This window comes from Grampus griseus (genome assembly GCF_964374135.1).
Source record: "Grampus griseus genome assembly, chromosome: 3".
NCBI classification, from domain to species: domain Eukaryota; kingdom Metazoa; phylum Chordata; class Mammalia; order Artiodactyla; family Delphinidae; genus Grampus; species Grampus griseus.
In genome coordinates this window covers 126,521,849-126,547,055 of record NC_139019.1, presented here as the reverse complement: position 1 = coordinate 126,547,055, position 25,207 = coordinate 126,521,849, and the positions used below count along the sequence as shown (strand labels likewise).

The following is a 25,207-nucleotide window of genomic DNA, read 5'->3' as shown; positions in this document are numbered from 1 at the left end:
ACTCATGCACCTCATGCGTACTGAATGCCTCCTATGTGCCATGCCGTGTGCAAGATGCTAAAGATAGAACAGCTTAGACCGCTGTGGTCCTAATCCTTAAAAGATTATGTTCAAGTGCCCTCCCATCCAGTCGTCTCCAAAACTGTACTAAACAACACTGGAGGTTGTTTCTGTGGCCAGAGTTCAACGGAGAGAAGTGGTGGGGACTAAATTAAAACTAAAGGGAAAGAGAAAGCAGAAGCCCAGACCGCTGCTGTCTCAAAGTGGGAGCACAGGAGGATGGTCGTGATGCTCTAGTGTGGAAGGGACCCTCAGAAATTCTCACCTCCCTCTCAGCCAGACAGACAACTGTCACTTCACAGAGAGGAAGCAGCAGGCCTAGGGTCACGTAGCTTTTCAGCGGCAGAAAACTGGAACCGTGCAGTCCTGGCCCCGGTCCAGTGCTTCTGTCAACACCCTGCACGTCCTTCCACTTTCTTCAGTCTTCCCTCCGAGAGGGCTTCAGCCCAGAGTCGGCTCCCCTCCTGCCCTGAGCCGTGCCTTTTCTCTCGGGGCAAACGCTTCTCGGCAGCCCTGGACGGGTATGCGCCCACCTTGGTCTTTGGGACCAGGAGGAAATGTCTGAAGGAAGTGGCTGGTTGGGAGGAGGTTGCCCTTTTAAGCTGAGCAGAGAGCGACTCTTTGGGAATCGCTGCCATCACATTTCCTGCTGTCGGAGAACATTGTGGGAACTGTTGGCTATTTACAGCACCCTGATAACTTGCTGTGCCTGGCTTTGCTGAGAGTCGCGAGTCACCATCACCAGAGTGATCCCACTGGAGTGATTCCCCGCCTCAATAATCCTCTGCTGCTTTGCAGGGGTGAGCACCTCATTCTACTAACGAGGAAACTCAGGGTCCAAGTGGTGACGCAAATTGCCTGAAGGCAGCACGTCATGGGTTGACTGAGCTGGAAATGGTCTTAGAGATCATCCAAACCAACCCTCTTATTTCCCAAGTTTGGAAATCGAGGCCCAGAGAGCAGACTGTGGCCGCGCTGTCAGCAAGGGCTAGTCCTGCAGCTAGCACCCGGGTCTCCTGATTCCGGCTCTGCTCTCTCGGGTGACACATCCCCCTCTTCCTCCTGATGGCAGAGCTGAGAACAGGAGGGAGAAGCGTCAAGTTGCGCAGTCCAAATTTCAGAACCCAGAGCGGTAAATCACCCCTCTAACGGGCCTCCCCGCTCCCCTCAGACCTCAGGTTTCCCAGGGCAGACTTCCCCACTTCAGAGCTGCAGTTAGGCATTTGGGAAATTCTAGTTCTGTCACTGAGCCTAGTTAGATCTATGGAGGGAGGGAGGCAGGCAGACCAGCCTGGATCTGAATGCCAGCCCACCACTGAGAAGTAGGTAAGTTGCTTGGCCGCACTATGCCTTGATGTCCTTATGTGTAAAATGGGAACAACCAAGGTTTCTATCTCACAGGGTTGTTGTGAAGATGAACTAAAGCAATGCATGTCTATCTCTGGGGACACTGTCCAGGACACAGCAAAGACTCAATAAATATCACCTCTTTGTTATTAATAAATAGGCTGGATTCCATTTCAGAGCAGAGAAAGACAGAGAGGAGTCTCTTTCAGGAGCCTCTGATGATGGACTTCCCTGGGCGCAGTGGTTGAGAGTCCGCCTGCCGATGCAGGGGACGCGGGTTCGTGCCCCGGTCCGGGAGGATCCCACATGCCGCGGAGCGGCTGGGCCCGTGAGCCATGGCCGCTGGTCCTGCACGTCCGGAGCCTGTTGCTCCGCAAAGGGAGAGGCCACAACGGTGAGAGGCCCGCGTACCGCAAAAAAAAAAAAAAGAGCCTCTGATGATTAACTGAGTGCCTACAACTGTTCTCCTTACCTTCGGAGAGCTAAGTCGGGAAAGATTATAAGAAAAATTCAACCAAACACGCAGTAGGAGGGGGTACCAAGTGCAGAGGCCACAGATTAACCACAGAGAGGCCTGAAAAATCTCCCTGGAAAGAGGGCATGTGAGAAGCACCTCAAAAGATGGGTAGAGAAGCTCTCAATAGTAAAAGATATTGAAGGAGGGAGAGAGTCGCAGGCAGGGACAACTTGAGTAAAGGTACAGAGGTGGGAATTGGAGGCAGTGGGGTGTGCCCCTGGAGGTCCTGGGCCCCGCACCCAGCGTGAAGACAACGTTTAGGAAGGTCACGGAGAGTCTGGGCTGGACTGTGGCCCTTTCCCTCTGGGCCCTAGCCAGCCCCTGAATGTGCTGGGGATGGGAGTAGGATATTAGAGACATCCTTTAGAAAGCCATCTCTGGGGCCCTGCGTGGAGGAGGAGACCAGTCCAGCAGCTGGGAGACCATCGGACAGGCTTGCAGTTATTCCCCTGACGTGGAGGGATGAGGACCCGAGCCAGGGTAGGGGGAAGCAGAGATGGAGAAAAGAAAGACACAAGAGGGAACAAGAAACCAAGGAAACTGCCTGACCTGCCATGGGGAACAAGAGAGGGAGGCCGAGGTGAAGCCAGGTGTCATCACCTGGGAGCCCAGAGGCAGCAGGAAGTGCTTTAAAGGCAGGAAGAGGCCAAGGCCCCTGGTGCGGGCCATCCCATCGCCCTCCGCTCAGCTAGGTGAGGACTGAGGGGGCCCTCAACCAGAGCCATCTGGGAACTGGCCCTTCCCCCAGGCCCAGGTGTCTAGCAGTTAACAGATTCTGTGGGATGGTCCCACCCCTTCCTCTAGCCCCACCACCTGCCTTCAGTGCTGCCAGCTGTAGCCAGAACCCCCTAGTGGCTACCCCACTGAGATGGCCATGGACCTTTACCTGGAGATAGCCATGGGTGGGGATGGGAGGGCCTGATAGGAGAGCAGGGAGGGCGGGGGATGACACAGAGATCCCAAGCCTGTGCTGGGCCAGGGATCTCCATTTCCACTTTCCCACACATCGGGTATCCACTCAAAGCCCATAAGTACTACTTACCCCACACACACACACACACACACACACACACACACACACACACAATTCCAAATCACCACCAGACACAGCCACAGGGACACACACTGTATACCCAGAATCAGAAACACACATTCTTGACCATAGAGAGAAAAATGATTAGGCCTCCAAAACACGGTTGGTCACAAATAGAAAGACAGACACCGCTGCCCACAGATGCACTGCTGGCCACACAGGAAGGGCCTCACACAAGCACCCAAACTTGCTTTTCACACGCACTCGCTAGGGCACGTGTGAGCTCATGCTTTTCCTGGCACACAGCCTTGCTGTGCAGCACACAACTCCAGGAACCTGTGACCTGCCTGTTCCTGTGTATATTCTTTGTTCTGTTCTTCGATAGGAGGAGGAACAACCAGGCTGTCTGGCGGGCAGACTTTGGGCCTAACTACCCTGCCTTGAGCTCTGGGGAGGCAAGACCAGCTCCCTGGAGGAGCTGGGGGGTCAGCCTTGCAATGGAGAAGAAGCCCCGGGAAAGGATTCCTGGAGGAAGTGAGCCTCAAGGTGAGTGAAATGTAAAGGTGCGGGAGGGAGAGAGAGATTTTCCTTCAAAAGCCTCCAGCCCGTTCTCCACTTCTCTTGGAGTGTTCTAGAAGAAGCTGGTGGTGAAAGGGTTAACAGCGCCAGCTGTCACCCCCAACCTCCTACCGTTGAACCTGGGAAAACTTGAGGGCTCGGATTTGCCCACAGGAAGTCAGGGTCACTACATTCCTGATGCCTTTTTGCTGTTTCCAGAATAAAACTCCCCAGGTGAGTGAGATGGAAACCTAAAACGAAACTGCCAGACTTCTCAGACTTGGGCCCCATTACTGTCACCTTAGTCAGCAGCTGCAACACCAGACCCATCCTCATCATGACCTCTCCCCTCAGGGTCAGAAGTGCTGTGCTTTCTCATGGGCAAATGTACCTTCCCCTTACTGGGTCTCAGGCTCCCAACCTTCCTACTTAGGAGGATGTTTCAGGAACAAAATGAGATTAAGCACACAAAGACCCTAGCACAGTGCCTGGTACCTGGGAAGTTCAGGCCCTATTACCTGCCTTCCCAATTCCCTACCTCTCCCAGGGTCCCCTCTCTCCCCTGCCTCTCTCCCATCTTGGGGTCCAGGTTAATTGGAGTGCAATATTTGCGTAGACATGAGACCTCACCCGGGGAAATTCCCCCTGGTGACCAGGCTTCCTTTCTGAGGTCAGGCCACATCATCAGACACTGCTCCTTCCTCTCCAGCTCCCCCCAGTCTCCCGCTGGCTTTCATCCCTGTCATCTGGCCGGTGTAGATCCAGGCTCACAGATTTAGTCCCATCCTTTGATCCTGGGTGCTATCCAAGAGGGTGTGAGGGTAGAGGGTGGGCTGGGAATCTGGAACAAAAGCAGAAGTGATACGTGCTTGAGGGACAAAGGGCAGCAGGCAGGAGGTGTTCTGGAAGCCTGGATTGTAAAGCTAACTCAACCTTGGGCACATGCCTCCCCCTCCCTGGGCCTTAGGTCTCCTTCCGTCTGGCCAGGGGGTTGGTCTGGATAATCTCAAAGCTTTGTTCCAGAGCTGATATGCTAAGAAACCACTTCCTTCAGCAGCGCAGTCTTGCAACATTTGTCCTTGGATCTTCTTGCTTTGACTCTTGCTACATACCGCCTGCCCTGTTTCTGTTTCCTTGGAAACAACAATTTTGCAAAATGCATCCCTGAATTCCATTTTTCAGGTGTTGACAGAATTATATGTACCTCCTCTCTTCGTAGTGACTTGGTTTGAGTTTTAATCTTTCCTTTCACATCCACCATGTATGATGTCCTGTGACCCACAGAAGAGGGATAGAGCTCTCCAGATGCTAAGATCTGTTCTCCTCCTGGACTCTGACCCTGGTACTGAGAAGCTACCTTCCCTGGTACAAAAAAAGGAAACAGTGAGGTCCTGTGACCACCTGCATCAGAACCAACTGTTAGAAAAGACCTTTGAGGGCAGTGGTCACAACTTTGTATCACCTGGGGAGCTTTTTATTTATTTATTTATTTTTAAATTAAATTTATTTTATTTTTATTTATTTTTGGCTGCATTGGGTCTTCGTTGCTGTGCGCGGGCTTTCTCTAGTTGCGGCGAGCGGGCGCTACTCTTCGTTGCAGCACACGGTCTTATTGCAGCGGCTTCTCTTGCTGCAGAGCACGGACTCCAGGCGCACGGGCTTTAATAGTTATGGCACGTGGGCTCAGTAGTTGTGGTTCACGGGCTCTAGAGCGCAGCCTCGGTAGCTGTGGTGCACGGGCATAGTTGCTCCACGGCATGTGGGATCTTCCTGAACCAGGGCTCAAACCCGTGTCCCCTGCATTGGCAAGCGGATTCTTAACCACTGCGCCACCAGGGAAGCCCTGGGGAGCTTTTTAAATACCAATCCCAGGCCACACCCCCCTGAGATTATGCTGTAATTACTCTGGGGTGGGGCCTCGGCATCTGTAGTTTTACAAGGCTCCCCAGGTGATTCTGATGTGCTGCCTGGATTGAGAAACACTGATCTAAGGCCCCCACCCAAGACCAAATGGATCAGATGATTCTGACAGACACTAAAGTTGACAAACCCCTCACCTATGATATTCTTTATGAAATCATCCTAATGGGCACACCTCTACGCACACAGCTATTCCCTGAGTTATAGATGGGCAAAGAGAATTGACCGCTTTTCACAAATGAGGAAGGTGAGAGACAGAGAGGAAATTTCTACTGAGGTCACATAGTGAGTCAGCAACAGCAATGGGCCTAGCACCTAGTGGATGCTTGTGGACTCAAAGCATTTTTGCAAAAGTCACAGATTTGATGTTTGGGTGACCCAGAGAAGTGCTAGCATACTTGGTACTTCCCGCTAGTTCATGACAGTGAGTTCTTGGCTGTCTGTATCTGAGCAGGTAATTCTCACTTTGGAGTTGGAAGACCCAGCTTAGGGAGCTTGGGCTTCTCAAACTGCTAAGTACTAAGACTACCCCTGAAAGGTTATTTAAAGTGCTATCTCTAGGGCTCTGTCCCCGAGAGTCTGATACCTCAGGTCTATGGTGGGATCCAGAAATCTGCCCAGAGTCCTGGTCTAGGTTCAAATAACACTGGGGGAGCTTTCAACAGAATTGATGAATCAGGAAGCCCACAGAGTCAAATCTATTCATTCGCTAAATAAATATTGATTGACTATTATGAGACGGGCTCAATGCTATTCCCACAACATCAGCAACGAGACCAGAGACATCAGGGTGGGAGAGGAAATTAAGGGTAGGGTGGGCGGCGGGGTGTCCAGTTAATTAAGTAGCAAAGGAGTGGGCCTGTGAGAGCTTCCCCCTGTATATCCAAATCTCACCCATCTTTTGAAGTTCAGCAAAGCTCTCATCTCCCCCAGGTAAGCTCTGGAGACATTAATTACCTGAGTTTGAACTCCAGCTATGCCACCTAGTAGCTGTCGGCTTAAACCACTATAAGCCTCAGTGTCCTCCTTTGTAAAACCGCAGTACCAGTCTCATGGGGTTCTGATGAGGAATGCATAAAAGAACGCATTGAAGAGCACTTAGTACCATGCCTGGTACATGTTAATCTTAAGTATCAGATATTACTGTTATTATTTCCTGACCATCTTGGCCTGCTCTGATTTCTCCTTCCTTTGAACTTTTAGACTTCCTTACAGTGTCAGAAGGGAAGGTCGCTTCGTGATCATCTAGTCTGATTCCTTCATGTTATGGAAGGCGAAGCTGAGGACCAGAGAGGGGAAGGAACTTGCCCAGGGCCACACAGCAGAGCCAGGACTCAAACTCAAGTCTTCCGATACCCAGTCCAAGGGCCTCTTCTTCCTTGATGTCTACCTCTTGGCCTGAACAGGGAAGGCAATTTCAGGAAATCCATGGCTGGAAGAAGGAAGAAGGGGAAGAGAAGGTGGGAGAAGCTGATTGTTCTCAGCGTTTGAGCAGGGAAAGCCCAGAGCTAATCTTCCCACTGGGTACGCAAACCAAGTGTTCTAACTGGAGATTGCAGCTCATGTGGGTCCAGCTACTCGAGCCTCCTTAGCCCTTTAAGGTCCCTCCACCATTTAGGACTCCAGGAGCAGGACCCAGTCTAAGCTGAGTTTTGTAAATTCACAGAGGATCTATGATGATTGTGGCCTCTGGAGAGAAACTACTGTGTATAGGGGAAATATCACAATCCCGGAACATCAGGGCTGAATTACACATTATACTAATGAGGAATCTGAAACTCCATTTCCTCTAGGAAATTGAGGGACATTCCTCAATTTCACAGAAGGCTCTGGCTGACTCAGGGGGCTTCACAAAGGGAGCCAGGAGCAAGATCTCTCTCCCTGATGCTGAGTCCTGCCATCATCCCAAATGCCAGTTTCTGAGCTGTTGGGGACATGAGTAAGGGAGGCCTTGCAATTTGGTATCAGAGGACAGAGATGGGAGCATCTGACAACGTGGGTGTGAGAAGGTATATTTTTACTCCCCGCAGAGAAAAGAGTTTACATGCATGGAAGCGTATCACCCTTTGCGCCTGGTCTAGCTCAGGGACTGGTGTCATTAGTCCTGTAGGACTTTCTGCACGGTTTGGTATGGTAGCTGCTTGCCAGATGTGGCTATTGAAACATTTAAAAAGCAGCCTGTGCAACTGGGGGACTGAGTGTGGTGTGGGAAAGAGCACTGGACTAGGAGTCAGGAAGTCTCGCGATTAACTCACTTGGAAAGTCACTTCCCCTGTCTGTTCTTTACTTCCACATCTGTAAAGTGAGACTGTTGGGCCAGGAGGTGTCTCTAGCATTCCCCGGGCAATCCCAATCTGAAGGGCACAGAAGCAGTTGAGGATCAGAGTCAGTGGGCTCTCCCACTCCGTCACCCCCTGTCCCCCTACCTCCCAATGCCCTGTCCAGGACTGATGTGGCCTCTTGATATCTGACCCTGGGTATTTCTCCAGACCCACCTCTGTCACTTCCCCTTTGCTTGCTTCAAACTCCATGGTCCACTCAGAGTGAACAATTTTCAGTTCCCTGAATGTACTCTCTCTTCTCTTTGCATATTCTATTCCCTTTGCTGAGAACACCCTTCCTTATGCTCTTGCTTGGCTACTTTCGGGTCTCAGCCAAAGTGTCCCTTCCTTTAGGAAGACTTCCCAGATCCCAAATCCTGACCAGACGCTCCCTTGTCCTGGCTCCTATAGCTCCTTGTATTCCTCCTGTCAAAATATAACTCTGCCACCCTTGACTGTAGTTACCTATTGATTTGCCTGTAGCCCCCAGAGCAAAGCTATCCAATAGAACTTTCTGTAGTGATGGAAATATTCTATACATGTGCAGTCTAAGGTGGTAACCACACATGGCTCTTTAGCACTTGCGATGTGGCTAGTGCTACTGGGGAACTGAATTATTAATTTTATTAATTTCAACGAATTTATATTTAAATAGCCATGTACTGCTAATGGCTACTGTACTGGACAGCGCAGCCCAGAGCCTGTGAGCTCTGAGTGGGCAGAAAGTGGGTGTGACTTGTCCATTCCTAGGTCTTCGGTGGTCTATAATGTTGTGCAAGAATGATAAAACTCCAGAACCGGGAATGATGGAGAAAGGCCAGCTCATCCGATGGTCCCCATCCTTCTCCTCCTCGGCATTTTTTCAGCAGATAATGAACTGAGACCTTACGTTTGTAAAGCAGTCAATAGTTTACAAAGAATGTCTGTAAACCATCATTTTATTTTAATTACCATCGCAGGAGGCGGGCAAAGCAGGACTCATTATCCCCATTTTACAGCAGGAGATCACTGAGGCTCAGGATGGGGAAGTGAGCCTCAGGAGTTAGTGCAGAGCTGGGCTGCTCATTGGTGGGTAGGTCTCTAAGGCCCCACTCAACATCTCAATGAGATCTGGCACAGAGGGAAGGAGTGGGCTTTTTCCTACCCTGTGGAGAAGAAACTAAGTGGAAACAGATGGGAGAGGAACGGGGAGGGGGGATGGGCAAGAGGATGTGCGCTGGGCGGCTGGTGATTTTGGCCAGGACCCTGGGTGCTGGAATCCCCCCACCTTAGGCAAAGGAAGAGATCGAGGTCCTCGGGGAGAACTGATGCTGGGGCAGGGTGGGCCCGCCGGGTTGCCTCTGCCCCTGGGCCAGTTCCCAGTCCAGCCACAGAATCATCAGGCTTCCGGGCGGGCTCTTACCAAGACCCCCCTCCCTGCCCTGGAATTCACAGCAAGCGACAGCCCGTCTGGGAAGTGACAGGTGGGGAACTGACAAAGAAGGGCCCTGTGCTCTGCCAGGGGGCGGGATGGGCCTCAGTCGAGTCTGCGGGGCTGCCTGCGTCTCTGTTGTGGGGAATTCCCCTCCTGTCTAAAAGTCAGCCTGGCCCAGCTCTCCTTCCTGCAGAAGCGCAGTGAGCTGAGGAGCCTTCTCGGGTGGCAGCCCCGCTGCACAGACCCCGTCCTCCCCTGCCCTTCCCCAGGTGAGTGACCCGGCCCGGGGGCCGTGAGCCAGGACAGGGCAAGGGCTCACCGCACAAGACTGCCGGGGCCACCAGACCCTCCTGGCTGAGCCACGAGCCACCTGGCCCCCCTCCGCTTTCCTGCCAGCTGAGATCTGTGGCTGCCCCGGCCCAGCTCCCTCACCCGCTCAGGGCTTGGCCTCTGGGTCTCTACCTCCTTGCCTGGCCTGGTTCTCCTCCTGCGTCTCTCCCTGCATTTCTTATTTCCTCTTCCTGCCCTCCTCTTCTTGCTCTGCCTTCTCAGCCAGTCTTTTTCTCTCCGGTCGCTGCCAATTTTTCCAAAGGGAAGGAAAAGAAAGGTCTATTTTTGTCTTATCCTTCTCCCAAGAAAAGGGGTTAGGTAGATTTGCAAGTGTGAAGGCAGGTGTGTGTGTGTGCATGTGTGAGAACGTGTGTCTACGTTTGTGAGTGTGTGTCACGTCTCCCGAGGTTCCTGTATGACTGTGTGAGCAAAAGCGTGTGCGCATTGTCTATGTGTTTGTGCGTGAGTGTGTCCGTGGGCATCTGTGTCTGGGTCATTACACGATTATGCGTCTGTGAGTTTTTGAGGGTGAGTGTGTGGGCATGTGTTGGGCACTTCAGTGGTCGAAAGCTAGACAGGAAGAGACCAGGTGGGAGTCTGGCCCTGCCTCCCATGGGAACATGGTGGAAGGCTGGGGCCCTCTGTAACACGGGGGAGAGAGGACGTCTGGAGGGCTCTCCCACCTGCTCTCCTCCAGCGTCAGCTGGACCTTTCTGTGGTTGAGGCTTTAACACAGAGAGAGCCTGAGGCACTAGGAGTGGGTGATGGGCTGGCAGACAGTGGTGGTACAGCCTCCTCTTTGATCACAGTCAGTCCAGATTTTCCAAAGCTGGTCAGAGGCCCAGCCCAGGGAAGTCCCTGGCTAGGAGGAGCAAGGAGTGGAGGCCAAGTCGCTGTCACAGTGGCTTCTGGGCTGGAGAAGAATGGAGGGAGAAGTGGGAGGGGCCCTAGAAGAGGGTGCATGGGAGAGGACTTAGGGTGAGGCTGAACAGCACCGTCAGGGCTTCCCAGGATTAGGAAATGCTCTGGTTCCCATGGGTCTGCCTCCTTCAGGGGCTGGGCTGAGCCTGGCTGACCTCTTCCCACTTCCAGGAGGATGACAAGGGGCAAGCTTGGATCCAAACCCAGATCTGCTTGACATTCTGAGCTGGAGACAGGGAGGCCAGAGGGAGAGGAGCTGGCCTGGGGCTCCCAGGAACTGTGGGAGGGGCCTGGCTAGGCCACGTCTGCTACAGACGGGAATTTCCCCCACTGTCACTTTGCCCTTTCCTCTCCTCCAGCGGTGCCCTAGAAAGCCTAGAGTAAGAGGCAAGCCCAGGGACGCAGCGGAAACAGTTGGGATGAAAAAAGAGGAAAACAGGAAAGACCCTGGAGGAAAAGGAGAAATGCCTTCTAAGCCTGGTGTTTCCGAGAACACTTTGTGAAGTCTAGGACAAGTTCCTCCACAGCTCTGGGCCCTGAGGTCCTCACTGGAAAGAGTAGATGAATGGTCCCTGCCCACCCTATAGGGCTGATCATAAGTATCATTGTTGCCTCTCACTGATGCCAGGTTCTGTGACGTTTCATTCTTTCTACGCTGTGTATTGGGCACTGTTTTAACTTTCTTGTTATTGATGAGGAAACTGGAGGAGAGTCATCGTGAGGTGTAAGTGGCAGGACTGTGATCCAAGCCAGGGTCTATCAGACTCCAGGGTCCACCTCCTAACCCTTGCATGACATGCCTCTTGGAAGTGGGGCAAACTGTTAATATGAAACGGTTTAATTCACCTTAAAGTGCTGAATGAATGTGAAAAGTTATGGATTTCTTTTTTTTTTTAATAAATTTTTATTTATTTATTTATTTATTTTTGGCTACGTTGGGTCTTCATCGCTGTGCGTGGGTTTTCTCTAGTTGTGGCAAGTGGGGCTACTCCTCGTTGCAGTGTGCGGGCTTCTCATTGCGGTGGCTTCTCTTGTTGCAGAGCATGGGCTCTAGGCGTGCAGCCTTCAGTAGTTGTGGCACACGGGCTTAGTTGCTCCACGGCATGTGGGATCTTCCTGAACCAGGGCCCGAACCCGTATCCCCTGCATTGGCAGGCAGATTCTTAACCTCTGCGCCACCAGGGAAGCCCCAAAGTTATGGATTTCTTAGCGCCGTTGTATCCATCCTCTCATGCAGTTATTTGGGATGTAGATAGAACTAAATGCTTTCTGGGGCTTAGGGTGGGAAGCAGAGACCATAGACTGCTCACTTATTTACTCTTTACCCCCAAATACAATTACCTAATACAATTTCAGCCAACACCATGTGCTTGACATGCATTTCTCATTTATCACTGAAATCTCCCTCTCATATATACACACACACCCAACACCAAAATGCACCTAGAATCCATCGTAGGATTTTCCATTCCTGAGATTGCCTCCGGCTATGGAGATGTGGGACTGGATCTAAGGAAGGGACCCAGACCCAGGACTGCTCCTTTCTTAGTTCATTAGCTGCTCATCACCCCTAGCGAAGGCCCAGACTCACTAATTCACCTATCAGAGTGAGGCACATGTTCGTTTGTCTTAGAAGCTCTGTTTTCCATGACTGAGATGTGTGGAAATAGCATTGCTCTGGGAGCAGGAGACTTAAGTACTATCCCAAACTTGCTGTAAGGCTTGTGACAAGTCCCTGGCCCTCCCTGGCCCTCCGTGGCTTCATCCCTGTAAGAAAAAGGCTTGATCTTTTCTAAGGACTCTTTAAGGACTGGCATTTTGAGTTCTGTGCCTTGCTAGCTGGCAAGACTCCATAGTATAATGTTCAAGAGCGTGAAGAGATTAAGAACCGGGATCTTCATGTTCCAGTGATCTGTTGCTGCTGAAGACCCTGTGGAAGTCACCTAACGCCTCAGAGCCCCAGTTTCATCTGTGAAGTGGGGGTGATAATGGTTCTGCCCTCAGAGGCTGGTTGGGAGATATGTGAAAGTGCAGACCTAGCACACAGCAAATATGCCATAAATATTACCTTCTAATGTTTTTAATATGCAGCTTTCACTCCTTTTTAGGCCCTTGATTTAGAGCTAAATCACTTATAGGTTGAGGGCTTTTTGGTATGTGTTTCATATCCCTCAAATGTGGATTTAGGTGTGAAACTTTGGAGCAGCCTTGGTGGAGGTGGTGGAAGGGGGCGGGGGAGTGGTAGAAAAGAGATTGGGAAACCGCCTGCCTTAAAACAAAACGAAACAACGAAACAACACACAAGGCCTTTTGATTCTCCCGCCAGGTGGGGCTTTGCACTGCTGCTTGTCCTCACTCTGGAAGAGCAAGAGATTCCCAGCTGACTAAGTCACTCAGTTCTCAGTGTCAGGCCCAGCTTCCCAGCTTGGAAATTTCCTTCCAGGGCTGGGGGGAGAAGGGGGTGCCAGGCTAGGGGGCCCGTCTCCTACCCTGCCTAGCCCCCAGAGTCTAGGGTCCCAGAGAGTTTGTGGATGGTGGGATGGAGCCTGGGGAGGTTGCATTCCTGGGTTTAACAGTGAAGTTCTACTCAATGCGTGCAATCCACATCTACAAACCACTATCTTTTCCTGAATGCCTACTGTGTGCCAAGCGTTGGGCTTTACTTACATTATCTCATTTATCCTCATGATCACCTAAAGGGTAGGTAATCATTATCTCCATTTTTTAGAGAGGAACAGAGACTTAGAGAAGCCACCCAGGAAGGCAGTGGTTGAATGGTTAGAACCCCATTAATTAGGTCCATGGCCTACGTTCATCATGAGTGTTGAGTTTCTGTAAGAAAGTAAGAAAAATCAGGACACTGTAAAGACAACATGATGCAGTGGAAAGAGCACATATGACCGGGAGCCAAGGACCTGGGTTCCAACCCTGGTTCCATCACTCCATGTGCGTGGCCTTAAGTAAGTTCTTTACTACTCTGAGGACTCAGTTTACCATCTGCCAAATAGGGGATTGTGATCAACGGTCCAATGGCCCCTAACATGGAATGTTTAGAACTCAGACTGAAATGGATGGAAGAGGTGGATGTGGTCATGACTTCGAAGAGATGCATCTTCTCACATATTGCAGTTGTTAAGAAAAATTATCCAGAAGGAGGGAATCGGGCAAAAAGATGACTGTGTGACCTTTTTGTGCCATACTAGAGCACTGTCCAACAAGCCCACCTCTAGGAATCACCCGGCACTTTGGGGAATGAAACCATTTGCATAATTCTCTAAGGTCAGACATTTACAAAAACAGCTGAAATAGTTTGGAAACAAAATGCAAACAGTTGGAGACTCTTCATTTTTTAAAGTAAATTTCAGTGTTCATGAGAAGGACTTTGTTTGGGATTAGGAAGAGTGCATTCCAGGAAAAGCAAACTGGGAATTACAGACAAGAGCAGGAAGAAAACCGGACAGGGCAGGCGGGGGCAGCGCACAAATGGGTGAGGTGATGCCTGAGAGCTGCAGTATGAACCAGTCCAAGATCGTAATCTCCTGGTGATTGGTCACACTCAGTGGTGCTTTGTTTGGTGTTCGCATCCCTCTCTTCAAAATATGTGTACTTATTTTCATAATTAAAATGAACTAGAATTAATATCGTTTTGAGACTTTGATAACCCCTTTGAAGTAACTAAAAGCATCCCAGGATGTCACAAAGCCTGAAAAAGAGTTCTTGGATTAGGCATATAGTTGTGTAGGTTGTGTGTGTGTGTGTGTGTGTGTGTGTGTGTGTGTGTGTGTGTGTGTTTTCACACAGAGTCACACTTAATTTACAGAGCTCTCCTGTAAAATGAGGGCCTGTATGAAATAGTTCCCCAAATCCTTTCTGAGAATGAGGGCCTGTCAATGACTAAGTTTTCAATAGTTCCGGTGAAATGAATCTTTCGGAATAAGTTTTTCATAAAGCTATATTAACCCAATTTGAAGAGCTGTCCTATATTCCAAGGTTAGGACTTGACACTTTTTGAAATTAAAATTTACCCTCTTTTAAATAAAATGGTGGGCTTAAAAAAACAAGTGTTCCCAAGCGTAAACCAAGTTACTGCTCCTTCCTGGTCTGGGAAATCTCACAGCCTGTTTGCATGATCTGGCCCACATATAGGTAGACCGTGTAGAAAGTGGGCTACGGATTTGCTCACTTGGGTTTCAATCTTGGTTCAGCCACTTACTGAGGTCATCTAACCTCCACGCGCCTTGTACATTAATTTATTTACGGTTAAAAAAAAGGGAGGGATAAAAACCATCTCACTAGGGTGGCTGACCGAATTAAATAAATAAAGCATGCAAAGTGCTTACCAAGTTTGGAGCAGTAAGTACGCAAAAAATGTCAGCTGTGACAATGAGATTCTTTAAGGGTACTTTCACCTCAGAATTTCTGTGAGCTCTGTAAGAAGTCCGGGGGAGCCCTGGACCGAACTCTAGGACCCCGAACTCTAGCTCTGGCTCAGCTACAAATGCTTACATGCCGTTTGGCAAGTCTCCCCCGCTCCCCCACCGGGCTCCGGCCCCTGTGCCCCTCGGCGCAAGGAAAGGGTGGGTGGTCTCTTAGGCGCGTCTCTACTCTGAAATTCCGGCTTTCAGTGTGGCCCCAGCCTCATTCCGGCGCCCGGAGTTTCCGCAGCAGGGAGGGCGGCGAGGGACTGCCCGGACCTGCGGAGGTTGCAGCCCGAGGCAAAGGCTACCCAGGAACCGGCCTGCTCCGGCGGCGGCTGTTTACCTCTCTGCGTCCCACCCCGGTGGCTGCGGACCCGCCCAGATGGCGCAGCGTGATTGGGCTAGCGGCCTGTCAATCACTGGGGACTTTCCCAGGGGGTGGGGCGGCCCGGCCCCCAGCACTTCCTAGTCACCGGCCCTGTCCCCTTTCCCCGACCCGGGGTTCTGTGCAGTGCTGGGGGGCCAGAGACTGGCCCAGGCCTCTACCGCGTCCCTGGACTCGGGCTGGACGCGGAGAGCGGGGTGCTGTCTCCCCGGGTCCCCACCCTCAGGTAAGCCGGCCGGGCGGAGCGGGGATGGAAAGGAATGGAGTCTGGGACTGGGCCGGTCCCAGCCTCGGTAGTCCACCGGGCGTGGCAGGGGGGAGGTCAGGCCCGGACTGGTGGCCTGGGTTTCTTGTCTCCTGGGCTCCGGCGCCCGAGGTCCCCGGGCGCAGGGCACCTCCAGGGGCGGCCGGGTCCGGCCGAGTGGGGACTCCCTGACCTGCGCTGAGGGTGGTGGGCGCGCGTGCGCACTGAGTGGGCAAGCGTGTCTGGGAACTGCAGGCGGGCTGTGTGCTGGGTGTGCGGACCCGCGGGTTGGAGGGTGTGTGTGCGGGCGTGGGTCTGTTTATAGTGTGGGAGACCAATTTTGGAAGCCGTGTGCACACGTAATGAAGAGGAAAATAACTCTTATTGGGCGCTTTCCAAGTGCTGAACTAAGCTCTTTACATGTATTAAACTCGTTTAATTGCCACTTCCATCCTCAAAACGAGTATGATTATTATTATCCGCATTTTACCGGTTAGGAAACCGAGGCACTTGGAGATTGGGGTCATACAGTTAGAGAGTTGCAAATTCAGGATTTGAACGCTGGCGTTTGACTCCAGACTCTGTGCTATATACTGTTTCTGTTGAACATATTTTGCCCACTGTCGGAGACAACATTTGGGTGCATTTGCAGGGTAGCTGTAGTGAATTTTGGGGAGCGATTTGGGGTGTGGAGTTTCTACATATGCGTGAGTTTTCCGCTGTAGAACATTTGTCTGCAAGAGTGTGTGAAGTTGTGTGTACATGAAAGTGACTATTATATATTCATTAATTGTATGGGAATTTTGTGGGTGGGAATTTTGTGCAGCTGAGTGAGACTTCGTGTTTTGGTTTGAGGGGGGGACTTTTGTGGATGATGCAGAAGAATCAGCAACGTTTATCCCCACCCCCTTGCAGAATGACAGTGCAGAGAAATCTATGGATTCCTAATGCATCATTTTTATTTCACAGTATTGTCAAAATAGAATTTAATCAGCTCTTACTCATTTTCCAAACAATGTGGTAGGGTAGAGGGGAATTCAACACCTGATGAGAGATCCGGAAAGAGGACTCTCAATTTTTTTTTCATTCCTGACAATGGATATTGCATTAGGAGGCTGGAATGTTTATTAGCACAAACTCATAGCAATCCTATGATGTATTAATATCACTGTTTTACAGCAGAGAGAACTGAGGCAGTGAAAAACCAATAATGGTAATAATAACAGCTTACATTTATCAGCACATACTGTGTGCCAGGCACAGTGCTTTATGTTGAGTATCTCATTTACTCTTTTCAGCAACCCTAGGAGAGAGTCACTAGTAGTAGCCTCAATTTTGAGGTGAGGAAACTGAACCCCCAAAAGGTTAAGACTTGCCCAAGACTAGTAAGCCTTGAACCCTGGGCCCTGTTTCCTTTCCACTATCCTGGCTGTGTCCTGGGAAGATAATGTGATCAGGGCCTGGCACTTCGCTGAAGCACTTGATCATGTCCCTCTGGAGGCTGCAGCCGTGAGTGTCCTGTGTTCTACATACTTATGTGACCCTGTTTTCTCCCACCCATGTGCGTCCGTGGGTATGGCATGGCACTCACGCTGAGGGTTGCTGCCTGCCCCTATTCCCACATCAGGGCCTTTGGGGCCCCAGGAAGCCGTGGGGTCTGACTCATACCCTAACCCCCAGTGCTGCCTGTGACTTGGGCCCCGGATGTTCTGGGTTGGGTTGGCCGACCTGATTTGAACACCTCAGAATTGTAGGAGGTCGGCTGTCTGCCTCCCTCTCTGGGTGCCACTGGGTACTATTTTATTCTTGTACTCACTGTGATTTAACCACAGCAGCCTGCTTTTTTTCCCCTCGGACAGGCCAAGCTTATTCTTGCCTTGAGGCCTTTGTATGTACTGTTCCTTCTGCCTGGAACACCTTTCCCCAGCTCTTTTCATGGCTGGTTCTTCCTTATCTGTCAAGTCTCAGCTCAAATGTCACCTCCTCAGAGGGGCCTTCCCTGACCTTTCTATGCAAAGTAACCCCTTTTTTCACTTTCTGTCATATTACTATTATATATATTTTTTAATACATTCATCACGCCCTGAAATGATCTTGCTTATTTGCAATTGAGAAAGTATGTGTGTAGACACGGTATGTGTCAGGCATACAGTAATTTTTACTGTTTGCTTGTTTGTTGTCTTCCTCTTTTCCTAGAATAGAAGGGTGAGAGCAGGGACCTCTTTAGTCTTCACGTGTGCGTTCCTGATACTAGATAAAGAGTGTCTGGGGTAAGGCTTTGCTGGGTTTGTTCAGCAGATGAGTAGAATAGAAGAAACTAGAATAATGGTGCATTTCACAGATGAGAAAACTGAGTCCTAGAGATGGGAAGGCACTTGTCCCAGAGAGGTAGTGGCAGAGTCAGGGTGAGAGCCAGAACTTGCTTCCCAAGGCATTTTTCTTTTCTTCTGATAGTCAGCAAACATTTCCTGACAGCCCTCCGGCCTGGTGCTGTGTGGAGTGGCGTGGTACTCAGGTGAATAAGGTACTGGCTCTGCCCTCCAGGAACTCGTTGTGGACTGGGCAGAAATGTGCCATGAGCGCTAGCTGGAAGGCGTAGTGTGCCAGCACGTGCCCGGCAGTAAGTCTGACTGGGGTGTGGAGCAATTTGGGGGTGCCAGATGGTCAGGGGGCTTCTGGAAGGAGGCGACTTCAAGGCCGGGCCCAGGCAAGATGATGAGGTGCAGAGTGGGGCCTGAGCCCCTTCTGCAACTTAGGGTAAGAGGATTGGGGCTAAGGCTCTGCTGCACTGGGGGAGCTGACCAGCTGGGCTAGGAAAAACCCAATGGTCTTGACTACCAAGCAGAGAAGTGTCAGTTTTTCCCCGTCAGCAGCACTGGGAAGTGATCAGAGCATTGGCAAGCCCAAGCGTGCATCAGAGTCCCCTGGGTGGCGTGTTAAACAGATTGCAGGGTTGCGCCCCCAAGAGTGTCTGATCCAGCTGGTGGCCGTGATGCTGATGCTGCCGGTCCAGCTGCTCTCTGAGAACCCGTGGTGTAGTGTGCCTGATTTAGAGTTCAGCACACCTGGGTGCGTGCTGTGTCTGCTTCCTCTTCTATAAGTTTATGTGACGTAAGTGCTGCTTCCAGAGTGGTGTGAATTAATGAGACAGTGTGTGTCAAGCACTCAGCACAGGGCTGGCATGGGGTAAGTGATCAATCGCTGCTGGCTGCCGAACATCGTTAAATCTCATTAAATTAATGAGAAATCTCATTAAATCATCATTAAATCTCATTAATGAGGCTGATCATGAGGCTGTTGAAGGGATTTCAGTAGGAGATGATGCAGATGTTCCGATTTTTCAGGCTTCGGGGTGACTTGCCTTTAATCCTCTGCCACCTCTGGACCATGCTGTGTCCTCTCTCGATGGGTCATCCTTTGTTTTGTCTCAGACGTCTTTCCATCTCTGTTTGGAATAGTGGCAGTAGACATGTGGGAGGGCCGCAGAGGACATCTGGCCCGAATTTCCTCAACAGCACCCAGCACCCCAGCAGGTGATGAGCCAGCCTCCGCTTGACCACCCCCAGTGCAGCGTCAGGAGTGAACTGCCTTGTAGGCGGCCCCTTCCAGTGTTGTTACAGGTGGCTTCCCGTTGTGGGCCCACCTCCTTTCTCGTCCCTCTTTTTTCCCCTCACTGCTCACCTGACCACATGGAGGGAGGGGTGCAGGACGAGAGAGAGGGAGGGCAGTAGGAGGTGTGGTGAAAAGAGCGCGCAGCTGGCCACCAGAAGACTGGGTTTGCTTCCCCTCTGTGTCACCGCCGTCCCTGCAGCCTTGGGCAGGTCCTCCTCCCTTTGCTGGCTTTGGTGTCCCAGCTGCAAAATGAAGGGATTGCAGTGGCAGGCGTCTTAGGGCATTACTTCCAGAAAACTGTAGCCCAGTGACTGGGCCGCCCTCTATGGCTCCGGTAGTTGCCGAGTTCTTCCCACAGGGCCAGGCCTTTCTGTGCCCACCCTCCCGGCTTCTTGCTGCTGCCCACCCCCCACCTGCCCCTCCTCTTCCTGTTCCTCTTTGGAGAGTGTCTGGAGCCCCCTGGAGAGTGGCCAGAAGGAAGGCACAGGGAAGCAGGGAGAAGCGCCCCTCATTCTGTGGGGAGCAAGGGTCCCTGGCCCGCAGAGACAGACCTGGGCGGCCGCTTGTGGGAGGAAGTCCTTGTATTTCCCCGTGACCGGCCCGGGACAGTCGCTCTTCCGATAGGAACAGATGACTGGGCTGAGGGGCGGCTGGCTCTTTGCCTGGGGGCTGTCCCCGGGTGGGGCTGAACTCTCCTCTCCCCAAGGAGCCCACCCCGAGCCTGTTGCCTGTGTCCTTGAGCACCTGTGGAGTGGAGAGACCCGGTGGCCCAGGCAGATGTGTGAGTGTGTGTGTGGGGGGGGGGAGGGGGCTGGGGGCTGGGGTGTCGTGTCACCAGGGAGTCATCTACTCAGAGACCAGAGCTGGTGCTTTTAGGGCGGGCGTGGGGGTGTCCCATGAGTCAGGGGCCCTTGGTTTTGTCTCCACCCGCAGTGGAGGACGCCTGTACCGCTCTCAGCTGGCCAGCACACCCTGGTCCTGTGCCTTCCTCACGGCTAGCTTCATCTCAGTGGTCTGAGGGACCCCAGTTCCTGCCACACCCCCACTGCTGCCTCTGAGGTGCTGCCACTCCCCGCCCCAACCTCTGGGAAGAGGAGTGGGGGTCTGAGGATGGCAGACCTGACTTCTAGAAAACACGAAGGAATCTTTCAGACACAGAGGTAACATGCAGACACTTGGGCATCCACCCATCCAGCTTAAGAAAGAACGTATTTTCTGTTCATGTGAAATTTCTCTCCGATCATCTCCTTCCCCACCCCTCCAGAAGCAAACAAGTGTTCTGAATTTAGAGCTTATTCTCTTGTAGTTCTCTACAGTTTTATTATAAACATATACATCTGTAAACAATATTTAGTATTGTTTCGTTTGTTTTAAAATGTTATTTAAATGCCATCATACTGCCTGTGTTCTGCAACTTGCTTGTTTCGCTTAGTGTTATATCTGTGAGGTTCATCCTTGTTTGTGTCTCTAGCGGGTGCCTATTTGTTTTGCACAGCTGTATAGTATTAGCATTCCCTGGTGTGAAATGGCGTCGGTGTCTTTATTCATTTTCTTCTTCATTAGGTTGTGTCCAGCCTTTGCTATGAAAATAGGCCATCTCCGGCTTTTATCTGGGTAGTCTTGCCCCCCGAAGCTCTCTTCCTAACCACTGTGGCTCCTGTTGAGATAGTCTGCAGAGTGTTCCCAGTTGGTCCTCACAGCATTTCCATAGGGGGAAGAAACCAGGAAAGTGAGGACTGCTCAGGGTCACTTGGTGAGGGAGCAGAACCAGGAGTTGAACCCATTAAACCCTCTTTACACCATATTTGGTATGAGGGGAATTCTCAAAAGTTGTCATCTTCCCCCTTGGAGGAGGGAGTTACAGGGCTGGAGAAAGCCTTTGTTGGATAAACCAGCTTTGGGCATTTTGGGGTCAGGTAGACAGGAGGACAGTCGAGTCTACCTTCCCTTTTTTTTTTTTTTTTTTTTTGCGGTACCGGGCCTCTCACTGTTGTGGCCTCTCCCGTTGCGGAGCACAGGCTTGGGACGCGCAGGCTTAGCGGCCATGGCTCACGGGCCCAGCCGCTCCGTGGCATGTGGGAACCTTCCCAGACCGGGGCACGTACCCGTGTCCCCTGCATCGGCAGGCGGACGGACTCTCAACCACTGCGCCACCAGGGAAGCCCTCCCTTCCCTTTTGTCCCAAGGTTGGGCCTAGTGCTCTTTGTCCCTGTGGCTGATAGTGGATGTGCTCCTCCTAGGTTAAGAGAGTCACAGCTGCTGGGCGGGAAACCGGGCTTCTCGGCGCAGAATATTTGTACTTGTGGATCCCAGGAACCGTGAGGAGGCGAAAGAAAGCGGGCTGGGGTTGCTTGGGCTGCCTTCCCAGCCCTTCTTAGGGGGCTGTTGGCAGTGGGGAGTACAGGCTGGGGACTGATGATCAGGTGGGGCTCTTCTCCTTTGTCCCTTGGGAACCGTGCCACCTTGAGCCCAGCTCTGCACCTGTTTTGACTCGGCTTCCTCTCCAGCAAAACAGGTATAAGTCCCCGTGTGAGGGCCCACAGGCAATGGGTGGGAAGCTTCGCCCTTGTTTCCAGCACCAAAGTCCGGTGCGTTTCTTCCCGCCTTTGTCACCTCAAGCCCAGCCCTGACCTTCCTGAAACCAGATCCTTTCTGGCGGGTTCCAGGTTGAAACTCTCCTTTACAGTTGCCAGGTCTCCATCTACCACATTCCTTGACTAGAAAACTTGTCCCTGGGCTTTCCCTCCTTATTTATGATTCAGTCCCTATAGCCTGTCTGTCCACGTGAAGCAGATCCATAATAAGGAGGCTCTCATCCCTGCCCGCAGCCCTCCAGCCTCATTTGGTGCCAGAACAGTAGCCCTTTCCTCTTGTTCTGGCCTTGTCAAGCCACTTAAATTAAAAACAAACAAAACATTAAACTCTCCCTTTAAAAGTGTTACAAAATAACATGTATTCATTAGAGAAAAAACTCCAAAAACTCAAGCAATACCAAACGTATAACGTAAAAAATGAAAGTTGTGTTCTTTTCTCCTCCTTCTCTCCAGCCTGTATTTTAAAATTAATTTTAAAAATAGAACAGGACTAGATTCCATTGTAAAGAGTTAAAAAACTAGGTTAAAAAAAAGGTTTGTTTTGATTACAGTCCCCTAGCCCAAGTCCTTCTCTAGATCTGTCTACTAGCAGCAGTTCGGTGTGTATCTTTCCAGACCTTTATCTATGCACATTTAAGATTTTATACATATATGTATACATATACACACACACGCATATATGCACACGTAGTTGTGTGTTGTTTAATAAATAGTATCCTATTATACATATAAATCTATACTTTGCTTTTTTCCTTAACAATTTTTTTCTTAATAAATAAATATTTATTTATTTATTTTTGGCTGCGTTGGGTCTTAGTTGCTGCGCGGGCTTTCTCTGGTTGTGGCAAGCGGGGGCTACTCTTCATTGTGGTGTGCGGGCTTCTCATCGCAGTGGCTTCTCTTGTCGCGGAGCACGGGCTCTAGGCGCACGGAATTCAGTAGTTGTGGCACACGGGCTCAGTTGCTCCGCGGCATGTGGGATCTTCCCAGACCAGCGCTCGAACCTGTGTCCCCTGCATTGGCAGGCAGATTCTTAACCACTGCGCCACCAGGGAAGTCCCCTTAACAATATTTTATGGGCACCTTTCTGCCATTGCAAAGCAGTCTGCCGCATTCTTTTTGATGGCTGTATAAGTAGTACATTGAATGAATGCACCATAGCTTATTAAACTAGTCCCCACTTGATGAACATTCAGGACATTTTTGCTGTTACAGAGTGCGTGGCAGTGCACATCTTTGTCCAGTCTCTGTGTATAGTGACACAGAGATTCCTAGCTTACTTAAATAGGCGATTACCCAGTCAGTTACCTCTGACCCTTTAGATAGTTGAAACCTCCTCAAGCATACTTTTCTACAAGAGAACTTTCTTCTCAGCCAATCAGGCATACAAGCCTGATTGTTGACGTCATTGAGAAAGGACATTCTTTAGTGTGGGCAGCCAGCTATAGGAAAAGCAAATGTCCACAAGGCGACATCAGTAGAAACATAATACCTGAAAGGGTGGAGGTGAAACTTGCTCTCTTTGGTCAGGCAAACCACACCTGGAGTGTTGTGTCCAGTTTCAAAGCCAGCTGCAGATAGGGTGGGGGTGGAGGGTTGAGGGGGTGGATGCGGAGGGATCTGGAAGCCAGTCCCTACAAAGGGCGATGCAGGGAACAAGGGCTAAACTGCTTTGAGAGAATGCTGCAGGTTCCAAATCTCCTCAGGGCTGAGATGGAGAAGAGGGTCATCTTGTTCCTTATTCTAGGGAACCCCAGGAAGCAGAGCAAGGGTCAGTGGAAGCAGAACTGGGAGTAGCCTAGCTACAGCCAATGCTGGCTGCCCAGGGGAGGCTCCTGGAGGAGGAAGTTGGTCTGGGTCACTAAAGATGGTCAACCAGAGTCCCCTGGCTCCCCTGGGGACCGGATAAGCACAGGACCGAATTTCCCCTGAGCTTCCTTTCATCCTGAGAGTCTAAGCCTTGTTGACTGCTGGCAATCAAGGGCAGACTGGTACCTGAGGCACAGTTAGCAACACATAGAGGTAGGGACCTAGAACCTGGGGCATGTTCCTGATAGTGGGACAACAGGCAGGACTGGTGTCCTCCCCCTGAGGCACAGAGCCCTGTGCCCCTCAGTCAGTGCAGGCCAGTGGAAAGGGCACCAGTGTTGAAGTCTGATAGATCAAGGCTGGATTCTTTGTTCTGCCACTAACCGGCTGTGTGTCCTTAGGCAAGTGACTTAACCTCTCTGAGTCTGCTTCCTCATCTGGAAAATAGAGATTATGCCATCTAGCCGAGAGGATTGGTTTCCTTGCTGGAAAACAGGGATAAGAATTTTTATCTCTGTGTGGTGAGAATAAAATGAGGTAATAATGTTGGTAATGATGCCAGCCTAGTGCCTGGCATATGGTAGCACACAACTGTCAGGCCCTCTCCCAGCTTTAGTTAGATGCTCTTTGGTCGACTTTTGCAGCATTTCCAGCCAGCTGATGGCCCTGGTCCTCCCCACTGTCCCTAGGCTGATAGTGTAGAGCCTGGGTCTTGGAGGCTAAGTGGGGGCAGTGGGGCTCCCTCTGTGGGTGAGTCAGTGGAAGGGAGGAGGGGAAGAAGGACACAGAGACGTGTGCCATGTTTGAAGGATGCAGTTCTCGGGCTGAGCTGGAGAGCCTGGGTGCAGGCCAGAGAGGAGGGCAGGACCTGGGGAAAGGCTGCAGACATCATCCAGGGGTTTCTCACTGCTCTTGGGGAGGCGACAGCACCCCTGATAGCACTGCAGGAGGATCGATGAGGCAGGGAAATCTGCTTGGGCATTGGGAGGGATTGTAGCTGGGGAGAGCAGGCTTTTTAAGGTCAAAAGGTTTTAGAAAGGGATGACAATAAATTGCAAGTTCTGGAAAGTTAGAACTAGAAGGGGCCTTAAAGTTTGTCTAGTCTTCCCCCTTTTGTTGTATTATTGCTATTGTTGCTAACCTCTCCTTTTAGAAAACTGAGGTTGGGTGATGGAAGATATTTGCCTTGGTGTACGTTGACTAGATCCTACGATTCCTGAGCCGCACCTGTTCCTCATATTACACCCCATGCCTGCAGCCTCTTTATTACTGAGTTGGTTGGAAAGACTGATTAAATCTTTGGCTCCTCACTGGGGAGGATGCTAAGGCGGGCTCCCTGGGTACAGACCATCTAAATAGGTGCTGTCTCTCTGCTGACAGCCATCAAGAGGGCACCGCCTGCTCTTTGATGGATGGACCTGGAGCCCCAGTTTCCCTGATTGTGAAATGGGTGAGGAGGACTGGAGGTCATCACGAAGTGCAGATGTGGACAGATTTTTGCTTTAGTTTGCGAGGTGCTTTCATGATGCCTCACTTCCCGTTAGCCCTTGGGGGACTTGGAAGATATTCCCATTTGCAATTGAGGAAAATGAGACTCAGATGATTCCTAATCGTTCATGAGCATCGCCTTGGTCCATGGGCTTCTTGTAGCTTCAGCTTCACCAGCTATGGTGTTGTCCCAGTGTCCCTGCTTAACAGTTATTTGCAGTTCACAGAAATTAAGT

General features: G+C 51.0%; 1 protein-coding gene across 5 annotated transcripts in view; it reads left to right on the top strand.

Annotated features, from left to right (window-relative positions):
• The first annotated feature begins 9,296 nt into the window (after window positions 1-9,296).
• The window catches only part of TNIP1 (TNFAIP3 interacting protein 1), a 52,110-nt gene continuing 36,199 nt past the window's right edge, over window positions 9,297-25,207 (top strand). For 4 of the 5 annotated variants that reach the window (XM_082650240.1, XM_082650239.1, XM_082650238.1 and 1 more), the window contains exon 1: window positions 15,286-15,450. The gene's annotated coding sequence lies outside the window, so the exon portion shown is untranslated. Of the gene's footprint in view, window positions 9,440-15,285; window positions 15,451-25,207 lie in introns of those variants that run through there. The other variant, XM_082650237.1, reaches the window with a different exon arrangement.